Source organism: Moschus berezovskii, chromosome 3 (genome assembly GCF_049115385.1).
Source record: "Moschus berezovskii isolate FMDL1 chromosome 3, NW_MosBer_1.0, whole genome shotgun sequence".
NCBI lineage: Eukaryota > Metazoa > Chordata > Mammalia > Artiodactyla > Moschidae > Moschus > Moschus berezovskii.
This window is the reverse complement of record NC_142462.1, coordinates 14,220,767-14,242,878: the sequence shown is the minus strand read 5'-3', so window position 1 is coordinate 14,242,878 and position 22,112 is coordinate 14,220,767. Positions and strand designations below refer to the sequence as shown.

The 22,112-nt window shown below is 47.7% G+C and overlaps 1 protein-coding gene across 7 annotated transcripts in view; it reads right to left on the bottom strand.

Annotated features, from left to right (window-relative positions):
- The window catches only part of CDK14 (cyclin dependent kinase 14), a 683,048-nt gene that overhangs the window by 196,544 nt on the left and 464,392 nt on the right, over window positions 1-22,112 (bottom strand). The window lies entirely within an intron of this gene.

The following is a 22,112-nucleotide window of genomic DNA, read 5'->3' as shown; positions in this document are numbered from 1 at the left end:
GTGGGGCAGGTCTTTAGATAGTTGGGTATTCTCAGGAACTGACCTCGTGACCCCAATATTTGCATCTCTTCCTATCTAGGAAAGCACAAAACCCCTTCATGGTGATGTCAGCTCCTGGAGACTGGCAGAAAACCTCTTGTACAGTAAGCACCTGATTGCATTGAGCTCCCCCTTCACCAAAACCTCATATACTGACCTTCCCCCACTGCCTCCTTGGAGCTGTCTCTCAGAGCTATCAGAGGTGCTGCCTCCTGGGATGCTGTCCTCATTTTGTCCAGAATAAAACTTGACTTGCAGCTCTCAAGTTGTGAATCCTTTTTAGTTGACCATCTACTTTTCTATCCCCACGGTGACTTAATAAATAGTCACAACATGAAAGTTGAGAATTACGTTTTATTTGGTGGAATTTTTAGGACTTCAAGCCCAGGCGACAGCATCATGAGTGAGCCTGAGAGAACTATTCCAAGGAGACAAGGGGTGCTGGGGGAAGAATCAGGTTATGTAGAAGTTTTGCAGCAACAAAGGTCAGGGAGTCTGAATTTAAAAAAAAAAAAATTTTTTTTTTTTTTTTCAAATTAAAGAAAACCAGATATCCCAAGTTAAGGAATTTAGTGCTTTTCTCTGTATAGGAAGATGCAAGAGTCTGGGCTCACTGAAATCATTCCTTTCAGATGCATCTCAGCTATCTGGGGCCAGAATCCTGTGTTTTCACATCCTGAATTTCCTCAGGGCTCCCTGTAGGGAGTGGCTGCAGTCAGATGGATGCTAGAAGGCAGGTATTCTTTCTGTCCCGAGTTCCCTCAGGGCTCACCAGCTCACCCTCCAAGGTGGCAGTAATTGCTGATGACTCTGACATCCTTGTTTACTGATACAGCAGGAAATTTCTCACCCACAGTGTTTGATTTGGTCAAAGTCACTAAAAGGCAGTTCCTGTTCACCTGTAACTGGGCACGCTCTTTTTGAATTTTGAGTTCCACCATCCACAGCTATTACACTCAGTGATCATGGTAGATCGCTGATGGAGAGCAGTAGAGCATGATCTCAGATCATGGAGACAGAACTGACCCCTTCGATCCCCTCCTTGCGAGCCGTGGGACCTCACAGAGCTTCAAAACTGGAGTGATAATGAAGGAAGAAACAGACAGAACAGGCTCTATCTTTAAAGCAGGACTCCATCTTGGGCCGGACTGTGGACTTTGAGCTACATAAATGACAACCAACTGGAAAACCAGGTACCCAGAAGGAAGAGCCCCAGGGCTCCTACCCAGACTCTCCATTGCCTAAAAGAATACCCTAATTATCTGTGTAACTGAACAGAATCATACATTCTATTATGTTTATTGGGGTATGACCACAGGCCTATTGGTAACTGTCCACTGTTAACCACATAGGCTTAAGGCATATGAATCCTGGGTTAACTTTGATTATATCTTTCTTTTTCCTTTGTTCAGACTAGTTTCAGGGAATTTGGTGAGGTGGGTTTGGGCATGTACACTTAGGGTATATAAGGTTTTCACAGAAACTGGCTGGGGTCCTTAGCTAAGAGGAGACTCTGCCTTGGGCCCGCCGGTGTAATAAACTGCACTCCACCATCTGCACTGTCCTGAGTGAGTTTGTCTCCCGGCACGCGTGGCTACAATAACAGCAACTTCATCACCTATGGCGGAACACTGCCTGGCATGCAGTAAGCACTACATAAGAATAAGGTACTATTAAAAGCACTCACAGAAAGTGGGTCAGATCAAGGAGGTCTAGGCAATGGGGCAGAAACCAGCCCACCCACTTTTTCCATAGGGATCCCCTGATCTGGGGAGACAGTGCTAAAAGTGTAACTCAAAACTATGATAGCCCAATACAGACAATCAAATGAGTTGGGAAGGGGAGGATATAAAGGCAGAAGCTGGCAAAACTGGAGAAGTGGCAGACATCACGGGAGGAAATGATGCCTGCTCACTTCACCTCTGGGGATTAGCAGGTACCACTAGGAGGTAAGGAAACACAGAGTTCTGACTATTCATGCACTGACTTTCTAGGGGGTAAGGGCTGTGATGGGCGTCCCTGGAGGCTCAGATGGTAAAGAATTCACCTTCAATTTGGGAAAGCTGGGTTCAATGCCCGGGTCAGTGAGATCCTCTGGAGTAGGGCACGGCAATTCACTCCAGCATTCTTGCCTGGAGAATTCCATGGACAGAGGAGCCTGGAGGGCTACAGTCCATGCGGTCTCAAAGAGTTAGGCATGAATGAAGCGACTTAACATGCATGCACACAAGGGCGGTGATGGCAAAGGGGAGCTTCACTCACTGCTTCCTGCTCGAATGAATTAGGGTTAGACACAGTTATTCCATTCCTCTTGAAATACTGGGTTTGGGGGATCAGACAATACAATTTTTGCAAGCGCTAATTAACACTAATATTCATAGGGTCTAGATCTGATAAACAGAGTGCCTGATGAACTATGGACAGAGGTTCATGACACTGTACAGGAGGGATCAAGACCATCCCCAAGAAAAAGAAATGCAAAAGTCAAAATGGCTGTCTGAGGAAGCCTTACAAATAGCTGTGAAAAGAAGAGAAGCGAAAAGCAAAGGAGAAAAGGAACGATATAAGCACCTGAATGCAGTTCCAAAGAACAGCTAGGAGACATAAGAAAGCCTTCCTCAGCGATCAATGCAAAGAAATAGAGGAAAACAACAGAATAGGAAAAACAAGAGATCTCTTCAAGAAAATAAGAGATACCAAGGGAACATTTCATGCAAAGATGGGCTCAATAAAGGACAGAAATAGTATGGACCTAACAGAAGCAGTGGACGGAGGAGCCTGGTGGGCTGCAGTCCATGGAGTCGCTACAAGTCAGACGTGACTGAGCGACTTCACTTTCACTTTCACACATTGGAGAAGGAAATGGCAACCCACTCCAGTGTTCTTGCCTGGAGAATCCCAGGGACGGGGGAGCCTGGTGGACTGCTGTCTGTGGGGTCACACAGAGTCGGACACAACTGAAGTGACTTAGCAGCAGCAGCAGCAGCAACAGAAGCAGAAGATATTAAGAAGCGGTAGCAAAAATACACAGAAGAACTATACAAAAAAGATCTTCACGACCCAGATAATCACGAGGGTATGATCACTCATCTAGAGCCAGACATCCTGGAAAGTGAAGTCAAGTGGGCCTTAGGAAGCATTACTATGAACAAAGCTAGTGGAGATGATGGAATTCCAGTTGAGCTATTTCAAATCCTAAAAGATGATGCTGTGAAAGTGCTGCACTCAATATGTCAGCAAATTTGGAAAACTCAGCAGTGGCCACAGGACTGGAAAAGGTCAGGTTTCATTCCAATCCCAAAGAACGGCAACACCAAAGAATGCTCAATGCAATTGGCACTCATCTCACACGCTAGTAAAGTCATGCTCAAAATTCTCCAAGCCAGACTTCAGCAATACATGAACTGTGAAATTCCAGATGTTCAAGCTGGTTTTAGAAAAGGCAGAGGAACCAGATATCAAATCGCCAACATCTGCTGGATCATGGAAAAGCAAGAGAGTCCTGGAAAAACATCTATTTCTGCTTTATTGACTATGCCAAAGCCTTTTCCTGTGTGGATCACAATAAACTGTGGAAAATTCTGAAAGAGATGGGAATACCAGACCACCTGATCTGCCTCTTGAGAAACCTATACGCAGGTCAGGAAGCAACAGTTAGAACTGGACATGGAACAACAGACTGGTTCCAAATAGGAAAAGGAGTACGTCAAGGTTGTATATTGTCACCCTGTTTCTTTAACTTATATGCAGAATACATCATGAGTAATGCTGGGCTGGAGGAAGCACAAGCTGGAATCAAGATTGCTGGGAGAAATATCAATAACCTCAGATATACAGATGACACCACCCTTATGGCAGAAAGCAAAATAGAACTAAAGAGCTTCTTGATGAAAGTGAAAGAGGAGAGTGAAAAAGTTGGCTTAAAGCACAACATTCAGAAAACTAAGATCATGGCATCACGAAGTCCCATCACTTCATGGCAAATAGATGGGGAAACAGTGGCTGACTTTATTTTGGGGGCCTCCAAGATCACTGCAGATGGTGATTGCAGCCATGAAATTAAAAGACACTTACTCCTTGGAAGGAAAGTTATGATCAACCTAGACAGCATATTAAAAAGCAGAGACATTACTTTGCCAACAAAGGTCTGTCTAGTCAAGGCTGTGGTTTTTCCAGTGGTCATGTATGGATGTGAGAGTTGGACTATAAAGAAAGCTGAGTGCCGAAGATTTGATGCTTTTGAACTGTGGTGCTGGAGAAGACTGTTGAGACTCTCTTAGACTACAAGGAGTTCCAAGCAGTCCATCCTAAAGGAAATCAGTCCTGAATATTCATCGGAAGGACTGATGCTGTAGCTGAAACTCCAATAATTTGGCAACCTGATGCAAAGAAATGACTCGTTGGAAAAGACCCTGATGCTGGGAAAGATTGAGGGCAGGAGGAGAAGGAGACAACAGAGGATAAGATGGATGGATGGCATCACCGACTCAATGAACATGAGTTCGAGCAAACTCCAGAGACAGTGAAGGACAGGGAGGCCTGCAGCCCATGGGTTGCAAAGAGTTGGACACGACTTAGCGACTGAACAACAATAACAACCACGTCTTATAAGCAATGGCTAGTGCAGCCAGAAGGTGAAACTCGTTCTCTCACTCCTAATGAAGGTGTAATTGATACCTTGACTGTACCTGCCTCTACAATGCTTATGTAACAAAGCTTTTTCACCAGCACTATCCTTATCCGTAACCAGTGTTCGGTCTCAAAGTGATAACACCATGGTCATCTCACAAAAATCACCTGCAAAGAAAAAATACATTGGACTTTCTTTTTCAGTCATTAGATCACTGACTGGTGAGATTTCACATCACACAAAAAAATTCTGTCTACAACGACTGGAATTTGCACTAGGCCATTTGCACAGGAAACAGAAAGTGGGCAAAGGAAAAGAAGAATTAGAAATCAATGTTGCTTCTGCAGGAAACATTGCCCATGACAAAGCACTGAAAATACAATATTCTCAGGCATCAATCATAAAGGTAAGACTGGGAAGTTCAAGGACATCACACCATATATAAGGACTGCTGAAAACCCTTCAATGGCTCAAGCTCTAGAATAGCAGCCAGTATATTATAGTGAAACTTGTGCCATTGTTGTTTCAATTACTAAGTTGTGTCCAACTGTTTGTGGACCCATGGACTGCAGCATACTGGGCTCCTCTGTCCTTCACTATCTCCTGGATAAGTGAGAGTTTGCTCAGATTCATGTCCATTGAGTCAGTGATGCCATCCAACCATCTCATTCTCTGCAGCCCTCTTTTCCTTTTGCCTTCAATCTTTCCCAGCATCAGGGTCTTTTCCAGTGAATCAGCTCTTTGCATCAGTTGGCCAAAGTATTGGAGCTTCAGTATGAGTCCATCTAATGAATATTCAGGGTTGGTTTCCTTTAGGATTGACTGGTTTGTTCTCCGTGCAGTCCAGGGGACTCTCAAGAGTCTTCTCCAGCACCACAGTTCAAAAGCATCAGTTCTTTGGCACTCAGCCTTCTTTATGGTCCAACTCTCACATTTGTACTGAAGGGAAGTTAAAATTTTACCTCCTTATCCTCTGCCTCTGTAACTCAGCTTGCTCCTTGCAAAGTTTAGATGACGTAGGTCTGAATTGGAGCTTATCTCACTCACCCTGTCCTGCTCTTTGCAATCGCCCAGCCCCTGCAAACTCTCAAACCTGCTTAATCATGCCTGTCTATGTATAAAAACTCTGTAACCCCTTTGTTCGGGGCTTAGAGCTTGGAGTGTTAACTCGTAATAAACCTGAGTTCTCCAACTCTCTGAGTGTGGTGCTTGGTTTCTCAAGTACTGGTTTCAGCAACATTTTTGGAGGCCCCAGTGAGATTCCAACCACACCTGCCCCTTGAGCTGCACGGAGGGGTGGCTTGGCTGGACTGGATTGGAGGAGCCGGGAGACGAAGGAGGAGGTGAGCCACCTGACGGTATTCGGGTTCTCTTTCAGACCAGCGTTCCAGCTCTCTGGATGGCCAAGCCCTGACCAGACTCATGGGAGGGACGGACCAACTCACCAGGAATAGTCACAGGATCAGGTAAGGACTTGGGGCCAGTCCCTAGTCAGGAGGTCCTACCCCGACGGGTAGAAGAGGAGACAGATCACTTCCTTGGAGCTCCCAGGAAGGGAGCATCAGATAGGGAGGCCTGGGGGATTTGGGAAAAGGGAGGTATCGTGATGACCTCTGAGTGACTGTGTATGCATGATCACTGACTGAAGGAAGTGAAAGTGAGCTCCACAGTCCTCGGGCTGCAGAGCCTGAGAGGGTCTAAAACCTGCGGTCCCATGACAACCTCATAAGGCTGAAAGGTGGTACCAGGCTCTGGGGGATTTAATCCCTCCCTGTGAGGCTGGTCTGGGTCGGGGATTTATACTGACCTGCCAATGCTAGTTCAGTTCAGTTCAGTCGCTCAGTCGTGTCTGACTCTTTGTGACGCCATGAACCGCAGCACGCCAGGCCTCCCTGTCCATCACCAACTCCCGGAGTTCATTCAAACTCATGTCCATTGAGTCGGTGATGCCATCCAGCCATCTCATTCTCTGCCGTCCCCTTCTCCTCCTGCCTCCAATCCCTCCCAGCATCAGAGTCTTTTCCAATGAGTCAACTGTTCGCATCAGGTGGCCAAAGTATTGGAGTTTCAGCCTCAGCGTCAGTCCTTCCAATGAACACCCAGGACTGATCTCCTTTAGGATGGACTGGTTGGATCTCCTTGCAGTCCAAGGGACTCTCAAGAGTCTTCTCCAGCACCACAGTTCAGAAGCATCAATTCTTCGGTGATAAGCTTTCTTCACAGTCCAACTCTCACATCCATACATGACCACGGGAAAAACCATAGCCTTGACTAGACGGACCTTTGTTGGCAAAGTAATGTCTCTGCTTTTTAGTATGCTGTCTAGGTTGGTTGTAACTTTCCTTCCAAGGAGTAAGCGTCTTTTAAGAGGTGTCTTAGGTCTCCCTCGCGAGAGCGGCCAGGCAGACGAAAAATGAACGTGAATGAGTGTGCGGCCTGATCCGCTTGCGCTTCAGGCTCCATTGTGTGGCTTCAGGGCCTTTGTGGCAATGGAGTCCGAGTGGGCCCTAGCGTGCAGTTCCGTGGTGACCTCTCATGGCTCAAGGCCGTGTCTGCCTCTGGGGGACCCAGTCCCTCCCTGTGAGACAGATCCGGATCAGAGGTTTACACTGATTCACCAAAGCTAAGAGGGATCTAAGTTCCCCCCCGGGGATGCAGCCAAGTGGGCACCTGAATGGTCTCCTCCTTTGAGGGGGCGCCCACCCTTGTTTGTCTTTGCATCACTGACTCAGGGTGGGAAACATAGGGAGGGAGAAATCATTGGTTACTGACTCCTTGAGCTGATATCTAAGAGGTTAGGTTTTCCTGAAAACCCTGCCAGGTAGATTAAATTTGTTAACATGGGAGGTTCCTCTAAGCCAACAGTTTTAGACTACATGATAAAAAACTTTAAGAAGGGCTTTGTAGGAGATTACGGAGTCAAGATGGCCCCCAGGAAGCTTTATAACTTATGTGAGCTCCATTGGCCAGCCATTGACATGGATGGCTGCCAGAGGGCACTCTCGACCTGCCTGCTGTCCCAGCAGTGAACCAGGGAGTCACTGGAGCCCAGGACATCCAGGTCAGTTTCCATACATAGACTCCTGGCTTCTAACAGCACAGAACCTGCCCCCCTGGGCAAGAGTTTGCACTAACAGACAGGGACAGAGTAGGGTATTTGTGACCCAACCACTCAGAAAAAAGAAAGAAGGAAAAAACCCTATATTCCAGGGAGATCTCATAGAAGACCTACTTCTGCCCCGGCCATACGTTCCCCTGACTCCACAAGCCCCAGCACAGCCAGCGCCAGACCCACTGCCAGACAGTCCGCCTCCCAGCGTGTCCCCCGTACCATCTCATGAGCAAGACTCCAGCCCTGAGCCAGTAGGGATGCGGCTCCGCTCAGCCCAACCATCTAACCAGCTGGCCGCGGCCCGTCAGATGCCACTGCGAGAAACTCAAGGTCCTCAGCAAGTGAACGAGGCTGGCTCAGTCCAGCCTGGTCGCTCCCTCCTCTATCACCAGCCTTTGGCCCTACTGATCTCCTAAACCAGAAACACCATGACCCAGCATGCTCTGATAAACCACAGACCATGAGTGACCTCCCAGAGTCCATTTTCCACACCCATCAGCCCACACGGGATGGGTCACCAGCTCCTTGTGTCTCTCTTCACCACTGAGGAAAGGCGGGGCATCTCGACAGAAGCCAAAAATGGCTCGGAGAGGGCTGAGATGTGGAAGGATGGGCATGAGAGGCAATGCCAGGGACGAGACCTCGTTGGGACCGCCATACAGAGAGGGACAAGAAACGGGGGTCAACACGATGATGCCCTTTACGAGCAGGAGCCAGAAAGCCCACCAGTATGTCCAAACTGACAACAATAATCCAAAAGCAGATGAGACCCCCCACCGATTTCTATGAAAGACTGTGTGAAGCATTCAGACACACACCCCATCCGACCCCGAGACAGCCGAGAATCAACGGATGATGAACGCTGCCTTTGTGGCTCAGTCCTGTGCAGACATCCAATGAAAGCTCCAAAAGCTGGAAGGCTTCCCCGGGATGAATGCCACACAGCTCCTGGAGGTAGCGAACGAAGTCTCTGTGGACTGAGGCTGTGAAGCCCAATGAGAAGCAGACAAAAAGTGAAACAGAAAGTGGCCCTGCTAGCAGCGGCACTGAGGAGCTCAGATCCAGTGGGACAGACCGTTCCCTCGTGGAAATGGGAATCTAAGCAGAGACCACCACTACGCTACGACCAGTGCGCCCATTGCTAAGAGACCGGACCCTGGAGGAATGAGTGCCCTCATCACAGAGGGACATCTAAAGGGTCAAAGAAGTTCAGTCAATCCAACAACAAAAAGTACCAGCCTGAGCCGGCTGTTCAAAACCTGATCGGCCTGGCCAGAGCAGAATTAGACTAGGAGAGACCAGGCTCCCTGATCTCCCTGATCCCCAGGAGCCCAAGGTCATGATGAAAGCAGGGGGCCAATCAATGACTTTTACAGTGGACGCCGGAGCTGAACACTCTGTGGTAACCACATCTGTGGCTCCCCTCACAGGCTGAACAGCAACTGTTGTTGGGGCCACAGGGGACACGGCAGCCCGCTTATTTTGCAAGGCCCGTTTGTGTCAGCTAGGGGACCACCTGGGGACTCATGAATTTCTGTCCTTACTGGAATGCCCCTTTCCCCTGCTGGGTAGAGACTTACTGACAAAGCTGGGGGAGCAAATCACCTTTGCCCCCAGAAAGCCCGCGAGCCTCACCCTGGGGAGACTATCGGCTCTGACGATGGCCGTGGCCATGCCCAGGGAAGATGAATGGTGTCTCTATTCCTCAGGGAGGGAACAAATAAATCCCCCAGCCTGCCAAAAGAATTCCCTGATGTCTGGGCAGAGAAGGGGTCCCCAGGTTTGGCCAAAAACCATGCCCCCACTGTAGTGGGCCTGAGGCCAGGAGCCACTCCTGCTGGACAGAAACGATATCCAGGACCATGGGAGGCATGCCTGGGAATGCGAGACCACATCCAGAGCCTACAAGATGCCGGGATCCTAATTGAAAGTCAGTCTCCCTGGAGCACTCTGCTGTTGCCAGTCAAAAAGTCTGGCAGGAATGACTACTGCCCTGACCAGCACCTCCGCGCCGTAAACAGTGCAGTGATCACCATCCATCCAGTGGTCCCAGATCCCTGCACTCTCCTGAGTCTCTTACCCACTCAGGCAAGCTGGTTCACCTCCCTAGATCTCAAGGCGCCTTCTTCTGCCTATCACCAGCCAGCCAGCCCTTGTTTGCCTTTGAATGGGAGGACCCACACACCGGGAGAAAGACACAGCTAACGTGGGCTTGATTGCCACAAGGCTTCAAAAACTCACCCGCCCTGTTTGGTGAAGCTCTGGCTGCAGGCCTTGCTGCCTTTCCCAAAGAAACTTTCAACTGCACCTACTCCAGTACGTGGATGACCTGTTGCTAGCCAGTCCCACCCAAGGGGACTGCTGGAGAGGCACCAAAGCCCTGTTGCCCTACTCTCCACCACAGGGTACAAGGTGTCATGGAAAAAGGCTCAGAACAGCAGACAGGAGGTCAGGTACCTGGGGTGTGTCATCTCAAAAGGGCATCAGGCACTTGTACACGAAAGAAAGCAAGCAATCTGTTCAATACCTTGGCCGAACCCCAAGAAAGAAGTCCGCGAGTTCCTCGGGGCCACCAGATTCTGCTGAATCTGGATCCTGGGTTTCTCTGAAATTGCCAAGCCTTTGTTTACAGCCACAGCAGGGTCTGGTAAGGAACCCCTAGAGTGGGGACCTCAACAGGAAAAGGCCTCCAAGGAGATAAAGAGACTCGTGACCAGCGCTCCAGCATTAGGGCTGCCAGATGTGACATGGGACTTTAACCTCTTCGTACATGAGAAAAATCCCCCTGCACTGGGGCTCCTCACACAAACAGTTGGGCCATGGCAGCGCCGAGTTGCATACCTGTCCAAACCACTGGATCCAGGGGCTGCGGGATGGCCGCCACGCCTCTGGGCCCTAGCTGCCACTGTGGTTTTAGTCAGAGAAGCAAATAAGCTTACTCTAGGACAGAATATAAATGTAAAGGTTCCCCATGCTGTTACTGCCCTGATAACAGCCAGGGGCATATGTGGCTGACCAGCTCCTGGATGACTCACTTTCAAGGACTGCTTTGCGAAAAAACCCACGGGTCCAACTCAAGACTGTGCAGATGCTGAACCCTGCCACGTTTTTACCTACAGAATCGGGAACCCCGACCATAGCTGTGAGGAGCTCATAGGTGAAATTGACTCGAGCAGGCCGGACCTGACGGACATTCTCCTCCAGAACCCAGAACTGGAACTGTTCACTGACGGAAGCAGTTTCATCCAAGACAGGCAGCGCAGAGCAGGCTCTGCCACAGCGACAGCTGACGAGAGAGCGAAGGCCGGGGCCTTGGCACAAGGGTGGTCAGCACAGCGTGCTGAGCTGTGGGCACTGGCCCAGGCGCTAAGGCAGCCGAAGGGAAATGAGTCAGCATCTGTACTGGTTCAGGGTAAGCCTTTGCTACTTTACGTGTACATGGAGCCATTTATAAAGAAAGGGGACTATTGACAGCAGGGGAAAAGCAGACTAAAAACAAAAAAGAAATCCTTCAGCTGTTCGAAGCAGTCTGGACGCCTTCCCAAGGGACAGTCATCCATTGTAAAGGCCATCAGCGAGGAACTGATCCAGTCAGCAAAGGGAATCGGTTGGCTGACCAGGCAGCAAAGAAGGCAGCGACCCAACCGAGCCCCAGAGTTGGCCCCAAGTCAATCTTTACCTCCTGGCACCAGAACTGCCTCTGCTCCCGAGATATACCAAGGAAGATCAATGGGCTCTAAATGAGGGAGGAATAAGGAGGGCTGGTGGAAGCTCCCAGACCAAAGACTCTCTGTCCCCAGCAATGTAACAATCCAGCTGGTAAAACAACACCTTGAGACAACTCATTTAGGAAAAACTGCACTGGAGAGTTTACTGAGCCACGGCTATTTCATTCCTAAGCTCCCAGCCCTGTGCGCCCAGATCAGGGCTAGATGTGACTTGTGCGCAAAACAACGCCAGCTAAGGACCAAGACCCAACCCAGTTGGGCAGACAGTTGGGACACTGCCCTTTGAAGATCTAGAAGTGGACTTTACTGAAGTCAAGCCCTACAGGGGCTCTAAGCAGTTACTGGTGGTAGTCTGCACCTACTCGGGATGGGCTGAAGCCTACCCCACACGCTCTGAACGGGCATGCCAACTGGCCAAGGCCTTATTAAGAGACATAATCCCGAGATACGGGCTGCCTCTCTCCACAGGGTCTGACAATGGGCCAGCTTTTGTGTCTGAAAGAATCCAAACTTTATCCAGAACACTGGGGATCAAATGGAAGCTTCACAATGCTTAGAATCCACAGAGCTCGGGGAAAGTCGAACACATGGGTCAGACCCTCAAGACTACATTAGCTAAACTCTGCCAGGAGACCCAGTTATCTAGGGTTGACATGTTACCCCTAGCCTTACTCCAAGCCCGATGCACCCCGAGGTCCTCAGTCTCGTCTCCCTTTGAGATCTTATATGGGAGAATGCCCTCAGTGATGGAAAAACTCAAGGGAGACCCCCAAGAACTAGCTGACCTGGAGATGTCTCAACACATCCAGGCCCTGGGAAAAGTCTTCCACCATATTGCCCAAGAAACCTTAGACAGGACACCTGTTCCTTTGGGCAATTAGGTTCATCCCTATCAGCCAGGAGATGAGGTATGGGTTAAGGACTGGAAAAAGGAACCACTTCAGCCAGTTTGGACAGGCCCTCACACGGTTACCCTGGCAACCCCTACTGCTGTTAAAGTTACAGGCGTCATCCCTTGGATCCACCACACTAGAGTCAAGAAGGCAGCAGCTCCCTGTAATAAGGACACCTGGAAAGCAGTCCGGGACCCCGGAAATCCCCTCAAGGCCTGGTTCCAAAAACAATGGCCCTCACCCATGAAAGATGCTGAGGCCTGCTCTAGTCATCCTGGAAGCTGACTAGTCCCTGCACCGCAGCAGCTTGAGGAGTCTTCAGCCTTGCTCCAGTCACACTCCAACAGCTGGCTGGTCAACAAACGGGGGAAGCTTGAGGATCTGGCTTATCAGACTATCAATGGATTTTCATTGTCATCCCTGGACTCCACCCCTGATTGGTATTGCTGTGCTCTTTGCTACAGGACTAGCTTCAGTCACACCCCAGGACTGGAGTTTGGGTCAGAAGCTGTGGTCAGCTGTCTGTTACGTCACTGGAGTGGGAAGCCTCTTTCTTATTAGATGTCTCTTAAGATAGATTCTCTCTACTAACTAAATTGCTCCACAGTACAGCTGACCTACCTTCATGACAGGCTCAGTTACTATAGCCGTGACAACCCAAAGATAGGGAGAAAACCTTGTGCTAGTGTTCAGTTAGCTGTTATGTGCAGGCTGCTTCACAGACTTTTGATGTCCCTTGCTGTAACAGATGGTGCCGTTCCTTGTTCACCATGCACCTGTCAACATTACAGTCAACCCTTGGAAAATCGCTTACTCAAACATCAGCTAGAACAACATATAGATAGTCAATCCTATAGGTCGATCAACTACTGCCTTCATAACCAAGTGATCTATATCCAGGGGTCTGGGTGCCAAATAAATGGAAAAATCTACTGGACAGGGACAATAATGCAAATGAAATCATGGATCAAATTGCTCTAAAAAATCAGGCTCTGCCTGTGGGCAGCAAGACCCAGGTTAGAGAGTTAACTCCCCCTTAGACCATTGTCTGTACCAGGTTCTCAATGCAACTCATCGCCTTCTCAATGACACCAGCCCCCAGCTGGCCAGGGATTGCTGGCTTTGCTTATCCTTAGGAGCTCCACGGTACTTAGCTACACCAGTACCATTAAACAATGCAACAGCCATGGGAACTCCAATAGAGCCACCCTTACAAAGGCCAGTCTTAAGGCCAATTGAGTTAACTCAAAAGGCTCCAGAATGCTTCTCTGGCAATTTAGCCAGGGACCAATGTAATCAAACTTTAAAAGGTGAGTGGCGCATGCATCCTCCCACAAAGACAATTTGATGCTGCCCCCATCAAGGCCTTTTCTTTGTTTGTGGGACAGAGGCTTACTCATGTCGACCGGTCAGTTGGATGGGTATCTGCACCTTAGCTTTCCTCACTCCCCAGATGAATATTGTCCCTAACAACCAGACTCTCACCATACCTCTGGCAGCACATATGTGGTCAAAAAGAGCCATCCAGTTTATACTCTGACTAGTTGGTCCGGGAATCGCGGCTGGGATAGGTACGGGAATAGGAGGAGCTGCTTCATCAACCACCTTCTACCATACAGTATCCAAAGACTTCACAGACGCTGAGAGAGTGGCCAGGTCCTTGGTGGCCTTACAGGACCAACCAGACTCCCTGGCTGAGGTGGCTTTACAGAATAGGAGGGGGCTGGACTCACTGACAGCTGAAAAGGGAGGACTCTGCCTCTTCTGAAATGAAGAACGCTGCTTTTATGTAAACCAATCAGGAATAGTCAGGGACATGGCCCAACAGCTAAGGGAACGAACCATAAAAAGGAGAGAGGAACGAGCTCATTCCTGGGGGAACTGGAGCCACATCCGGAGCTGGCAGCGTGGCTTCTCAGGTCTCCCTTCAGGCTCTCTGCTGCGGTCTTGTTTGGCCCTGGTATTCTCAATGCATTACCCAGCTCACAGCTTCTCAGATTGAATCCATAAAGCTGCAAATGGTAACAGCTCAATATAGCCCCCTAAACAATGCAGAGCTCTGAAAGTCCTACCCAAACATGAGATGATGCTTTCTACGACAAGTGATAGAAGCATCAAGAGCGGGGATGAAGAGGAAAAGTTAAAATTTTACCTCCTTCTCCTCTGCCTCTGTAACTCAGCTTGCTCCTTACAAAGTCTAGATGACGTAGGTGTCAGAAAGTGGGGACTCACGGTACTAGGAACTGGAGCTTATCTCACCCTTGTCCTGCTCTTTGCAATCACCCCAGCCCCTGCAAACCCGCAAACCCGCTTAATCATGCCTGTCCATGTATAAAAGCTCTGTAACCCCTTTGTTCAGGGCTCAGAGCTTGCGGTGTTAACTACTCTGGGTCCGCCAGCATAATAAACTTGAGTTCTCCAACTCTCCAAGTGTGGGGGTTGGTTTCTTGGGTACTGGTTTCTGCAACAAAACGCGACTGCTGCAAAAACCATAGCTTTGGCAATACGGACCTTTGTAGGCGAAGCGATGTCTCTACCACGTGCCTGGTGCCAAATATGCTCACATTGAATAAATGAGTGAACAGTGTATCTGGGTAACAGTGTGAAGTTTGGTGGGTTGTATTATTGGCAGAGTTATGGCGGGGTGTGGGGGGGCTAGGGTAAGATATGAAGGCATGAAGACTGCATTTTATCCCTCAAGTTTTTGAAAACTGCAGGTCACATGACCCACCAGAGGGTCATGCACATTTCATTTAGAGTGTTGATATCAGCACTTTGCAAAAGACGAAATACAAGAGAAGACGTCAGAGACTAACAGACGTGGTAAAGATGCATACTGTCCTATGAAACTTTTACTCGAGTTATATCTGAGTAACGTACATGTGTATGTGTGCGCCGTGAGTCATGATGTAAATGTACTGCTTATTGTTTAAGAGACATTCTGTAGGGAACAAGAAGTTCAGCTGAAATCCAGAATGAAGGTTTGGGGACTGAGGGCACTGAGTTTAGTTCTGGGCCTATTAAATGTTAGAAATGTCTGTGCAACAAGGTAAAGGGCCTTTAAAGGACAGGTGAAAATACAGACATGGATAATAAAAGAGGGATTTAAGATGAAGAAAAACATTTAGCATATATACAATAGTAGAAAGCAAACACCAAAATACCAGCTCTTGATACCAAATGGTCTCACTTCCCTATATTCACACATACACAGCTCCCAGAAGGTGTCTCTGATTTCCTGGACTTTCAAGCCTCTGTTAAGAAAAATCAAAGGACTATCTTACTCTCTCAGTAGAGGTTGACACTATTTGACCCTGGGGAATTATGATTTTTTTTAACCATCATTGAAAATTATATTTTCAAATAAAATTTTCTAGATATTTTCATCGTAATTGTTAAGAGTTGATGCTTTCGTTTAAAATGCTCTGCCAAAAAAAAGGCATGATTTAAAATTGAATTAAACTTTAACAGAATAAGAAAATATCCAACGTATTTTATAAACATGACCGTCACTTCCGTTTATAACATGGCTCATAGGGGAAGGATGGGCTCTGAGTTCAGGGTTAGTAGACGCCAACTATATGACCATGCAGCTCAGGAAACTATATTCAGTGTCCTGAGATAAACCATAAGAGGAACTATGGCTTAATGACGTCAAACTTACTTGTCTGGTCTCACCCATGTGCTGACAGGTACAGCGTAAATCCCACCCACCAGGTAGGCCTCTCTGATGGGTGGAGGAAGATGCTGAGAAAAAGTGGGCCTCTATGCTCAGACATCTCCCTTATCGATAACAGAAGAAAAGTGAGTTCCTAACTTTCAGAGCTCAGAATGTTCTAAGTCTTGAGAAACAATGACTTGCCCTTCCACTAACTCTTACATTTGCTAGTCTTGGCTTTTGCACAGGCCCCTGAGCTGCTAAAACTGAGCTCCTGGGCTTTCTCTGAATAAAACCTGTGGTTGAAATAGAACATCCACGTGTGCTCAGTTGTGTCGGACTCTTCGTCACCCCATGGACTGTAGCCCGCCAGGCTCCTCTGTCCATAGGATCTCCCAGGCGAGAATGCTGGAGTAGGTTGCCACGTCCTCCTCCAGGAGATCGTCCTGATCCAGGGATCCAACCTGCAACTTCTGCATTGGCAGGTGGATTCTTTACCCCTGAGCCACCTGGGAAGCACTGAAATAGAACAAGGACTGCTAATAGCATTCCTGGATCCAAGGGTTAGGGAGGTCTCTAACCAAGGCTCCAGTGCAGAGGAATTCTAGCGTATCACATGAGACAAACCCAGCTACATACAAGGCTGTCCTAAGGAAGTGATGAGAATGCGGCGTTCTGGGGTCCCAGGTGGAATGCTCAGTGTTCAAAGCTGCATCTTCTACACTCATGTTGATTTCAAACTGACTTAAGCAATGGGGCTAAGGAATTGGAGAACAATCGACTACATTCCATGATTTTGAAATGGACTCTCCAAAAGTCCACGCATACAGCGTCTCTACAATCACGACTGCTTCACAGCTGTGTGCTACTTTAGGTTCTGGAAGATGTTTTTCTGGTTCCTCAGTGAGGAGTCCTCAATGCCAACTTGTGAAGAAGATTCACAGAACTGGGCTTGGATGTTACACACTCTGCTTGGAACAGATGGTATAAAGATCAAAGACGAGCTGAGGAGAAGGTGGAACTTCCTAACTCTCATCCTGTGCCTGCATTCCTAGAAGAATAATGGATCAAGCGTGTGCACCTGGAATTTAAGATCAAGCTGGTTTGATTAGGGAGACTATGCTTTTAAGAGCTGTGCCATTGTGTGCCCTGGGGGGTGAGGGGGTGGGAATCAGAGAATGTGGCTCAGATGATGTTAAATCATTCACAGCCAACTAGCCAGTCTCTGGAAGGAGGTTCTGAGTATTAGGAGCAAGGCTTTTTTTTCATTCTTTCTCTCTAGTCCAACACACACACACTAGGTCCCATTACCAACCTCTTCAGCATTTCATCAGTGACTTTAAGGAAAACATAGAAATATACCTTGTGTTTTCAGATGACACAGAACAGAAGGCATGTGTAATATTCTTTTTTAAACCATGATTTATCTATTTATTCATTTTCAGTTGCGCTGGGCCTCCACGGCTGCTGCGTGCGGGCTTGCTCTTGTTGCTGCTGAGCGGGGGCTCCTCTCCAGTGGCGGGGGCAGGCTTCTCATTGTGGTGGCTTGCTTTGTTGAGGAGCACAGGCTCCAGGCTCACAGGCTCAGTAGTTGCGGCTTGACGGCTCCAGAGCACAGGCTCAACAGTTGTGGCACAGGGGCTTACTTGCTCCACAACACCTGGAATCTTCCCAGACCAGGGATTGAACCCATGTTCCCTGCACCAGCAGGCAGATTCTTTACCATGGAGCCACCAGGGAAGCCTGGGCTGTGCCATATTCTGATGGCTGAGCCAGGGTTAAAAAAATATTTAAAGTAGGAACGAGTAGGAACAATGAGGTGAGATATGAGTCAAGGCCCAAGAAGGGCATGCTGATGACCAGAGCTGTAAAACACGGAATAGACAGCTTTAGGAGGCGCCATCAGACCCCAGGCTTGGGCTGTACCGCATCTGGCCTGCAGACAGAACAAGGACCAAATTCTGTCTCCACAGGCACAAGGGTTGTGCACAGTGAACACCTGATATGATGCTACAGCAGGCGTGCCCTGGGGGGTGGGGGGGTGGGGATCACTTGGGCCTTGACTCACAAGGTGAGGTCACCTGTTTACATCTACCTGTGTTTGCGTTTGGCCATAATGATAAACTACAGGGAAGATGGGAGAAGCGAGTGGATAGGGATATATATGAAAGTGGGTAGAGCAGGTATGGATGAAAGTTTTCCTTCTCTATTTTCTAACTAAAGTATATCAAAGTCAGTTATTCTGCAGGGAACAAGTACAATGAATGGCGCATGTCAGAATACACACACAGACAGACACACATATAGTTTCTTTCCTCCATCATGCCTTATGCCTTACCTATACAGTCAAAGCTATGCTTTTTCCAGTGGTCATGTATGGATGTGAGAGTTGGATCATAAAGGAGGCTGAGTGCCGAAGAATTGATGCTTTTGAACTGTGGTGCTGGAGAAGACTCTTGAGAGTCCCTTGGACTGCAAGGAAATCAAACCAGTTAATCCTAAAGGAAATCAACCCTGAATATTCATTGGAAGGACTGATGCTGAAGCTGAAGCTGGGCACCAGATGCAGAGTCGACTCATTGGGAAAGATCCTGATTCTGGGAAAGATTGAGGGCAGAAAGAGAAGGGGGACACAGAGGATGAGATGGTTAGATGGCATCACCGACTCCATGGACATGAGTTTGAGCAAACTCCAGGAGATAGTGAAGGACAAGGAAGCCTAGAGGTTGCAAAGGAATCCATGGGGTTGCAAAGAGTGGATATGACTTATCAACTGAAAAACAACAACAGAAGTGCCACTGGATAAGGGGTTAGTGTGTTAAGATGGTTCATTTTTGGCAGTGACCACTGAGATGTACATTGAATGTGGGATTAGAAAAGCTGCTTTAACATGCTGTGTGATTCCAGGTTAGAGCAGCAGACTGCAGTGAGCTTCTGCAGATCAGGAAGCTTTACCTAAGACTGGCCAGCAGAGGGAGCAGCTGGACCGTGAAAATGAAAAGTCACTGGGCCTTCAGATAGCTTCAGAAAGCAGAAATCAGCGGCTCAACTTAAGTTGCTGGATTGAAAAAGATCGTGTTTCCAAACTATCCTGTGGAGTTTTCAACACAGCAAAGGCTTAGATGGGAAGGAACTGAGATATGGAAAGGACAGCTCTTAAGAGTTTTATTTAAAATGGGTTCAATTCATGGGCTAGAACATACAGACCTGACTTAGTGGTGCTTGACTGCACATGGGAGTCATTCGGGAAGCATTAAAGAATACAGATTAAAAAAAAATTCTGGGACTTCCCTGGCGGTCCAGTGGTTAGGACTTCACCTTCTAATGCAGAGGGTGTGGGTTCAATCCCTGGTCAGGGAGCTAAGACGCCATAAGCCTCATGGCCAAAAAACCAAAACATAAAAACAAACAAAAGGCAACAAATTCAATGAAGACTTAAAAAAAAAAAAAAACCTACAGACTGGGACCCACCTCAAACGTTCTTGTTTAATTGGTCCAAGGTGCAGGTTAGGTATGTGGAATTTTCCAAACCTCCCCAGTGATTCTAATGTTACCGCAATGGCTGGGCTTGCTGACTGGCCTTCATCGAACTAGGCCATCTCTCTGAGGCCCTGCGTTCAGTCAGACAGTATACTGGGTTTTTTTTTTTTTAAAGTATTCAGCCTCAGTCCAGAGGATTACAAAAGATTTTCAGTAGATGAATGAACAAAACAAGCAGTTGGCTCTTTATTAGAAAAATCAGAGGTTAACTTGCAGTTAAATTTGAGACTACTCCAGAAAGTACTTTCAGAAACTGGAAGATTCTATAGTGAAAGGAGCTCGTTTACAATATGTTTTCCTGCAAGGAAATTTTCTAATTTTCTCTCTCTCTTCTCTCCTGCTAGTCCTTTTCCTGTTGCTCTAGCCCTGGCGCCCTCATCGGTCTCACTCTTGTCTCAAGGCTCCTCTCTCCTTTTCACTGACGGATGATATTGTGACAGGGATCGGACAGGGCTTCAGAATGTCAGGCCTCTGCTGTGGGAGCCGCAGGGACACCGACGTGATGCTCAGGAGCCTGAGGGTGGAGGCTGCTGAGGCTGGAGGGGGCAATGTTGCCAAGTAAATGCAGCAGAAGGAGGCTGACCGCCTGAGGTGGCAGCGCAAAATAAAAGGAGAAAAGCAGAATCCAGAGAGAGGCACCGGGAGGCAAGAACACGAGACACCAGAGCTAAAGGGGTCCCCCAGACTAGCAGCATCACCTGCACAAAAAAGCTCAGTCCTTGCTCCTTACCTGATGAGGCAGAATCTCTAGCTCAACACGAACCCTGGCTGCTTCCAACTTAAGTATCAGCTGTGCCGCTTTTAAAGAAGTCCTTCCAACTGAATTTTTCAACCAAAAAAAACCAAGTGCAAGCATTAGGCAGGAAGTTATCACCCCAGATGTACCTGCATGTCCAGTTCCCATGGAAGATTATTTGTTCAGACGGCATTTGCAAAAGAGAGATGGGCACCTCCCATTAGGAGCTCGTGCAGATGACAAAAACTGCATAGAGCGTGGCTCAGCGTTATGTACGTCAGAGCTCGCCCACCGGCACTGGCTTTCCTGTCCTTACTTTAACAGTCTTATACCCTAGGTGTCTCTTACAGCAAGAGGCTTCAAATTACCTCTCAAAACTGGCAGGATGTGAAGAACAATAATAATGAAAGAAATACTCCATTCATCCACCGATGTTCTTTACTTGGTCTGCAAACTTGAGGCCAATTAAAATCCGATGACAGATATATGTGTCATATATGACATAAAACACATGCCTAGATGGACTGTCATCTTCTTGCATGAAAGTAGTTTCCTATTTACTGAGCACTGACTCTGTGCAAGCAGTGTGCTGACTACTGGGAGACAGAAAGATGTGTAAGTATATTTTGCTCTTGAAAATGCAGTATTTTAAATATTCACTTTTATTACGTTAACATTAAAAAAGACAAAGCCGTTGAACCGATTCATAACACTAGGAAACTCTGACATCCTTGAGAGTGTTTTAGAAAATAATATACTTTTCAAAAACATCTTAATGTGAATGTATTAGTTTCCTGTAACAAATAATCATAGTGTAGGTGGCTTCAAGCAACAGACATTTAATTCTCTCTAGGTTCTGAAGTCAAAAGACAGAATCACTAGGCTGAAATCAAGATGTCAGCAGGGTTACCCTCCTTCTGGAGACTCCTGGGAAGAATTCTTCTCTTGCCTGACCCGGCTTCTGGTGGCTGAGGGCATTTTCCCCTCTGATTTCTGCCTCAGGCTTCACACTGCCTTCTCTTCTGTATCAAATCTCATTCTGGCTCTCTCTTAGAAAGACTGCTGACTGCACTGAGCGCTTTCCTGGATAAAACAGGGTAATCTCCCCATTTCAAGATCCTTAACTTAATCCCATCTGCGAAACTCCATTTTCTAAATAAAGTATAATTACAGGTCTGGGGATTGGGGGCTCATGTCCTTTGTTTTCGTTACGTAGCCTACTACAGAGTAGAATGACCGTTTACAAAATATTATTTCTAATGATACTCAAAGTGGATATTTCCACATAGACAACATGAAGGAAACACAAAAGCTGTGGAACTCTGTCCACTCGCAGCAATAACTTCCCATAAGTTGCCTGATTATTTGCAATGCCACACCCATTATTTCATACAAGCTGTGATCAACCCAATAAAATCAGACAATATCGGCAACTCTGCAGGTGAGAAAACTGCAAAGCAAGGTGCCTGTCTCAGCATCCGTGAAGAGAGGACCAGAGCCAGGACACAACCGGGATTTGGGTCTGGGGGCATTCTCACGTCACTCGGACGCCAGGGCAAGGCTGTTCACAGAACTGTTAATTCCCCTCAGTTGACCCCCAAAGCTACTTACACCTGTGAGACCAGCAAAGACTGAAGCCAGGTGACCTCTCTATGTGACCCCTTTCCTCACAGCAGGCGCTGTCTATGCTTCTGCTGACCTGCTGGACATACTGAGACGGGTTTCAAAGTCAAGGAGAGATGCTCTCATACAGCTGTGCTCAGTCACTTCAGTCCT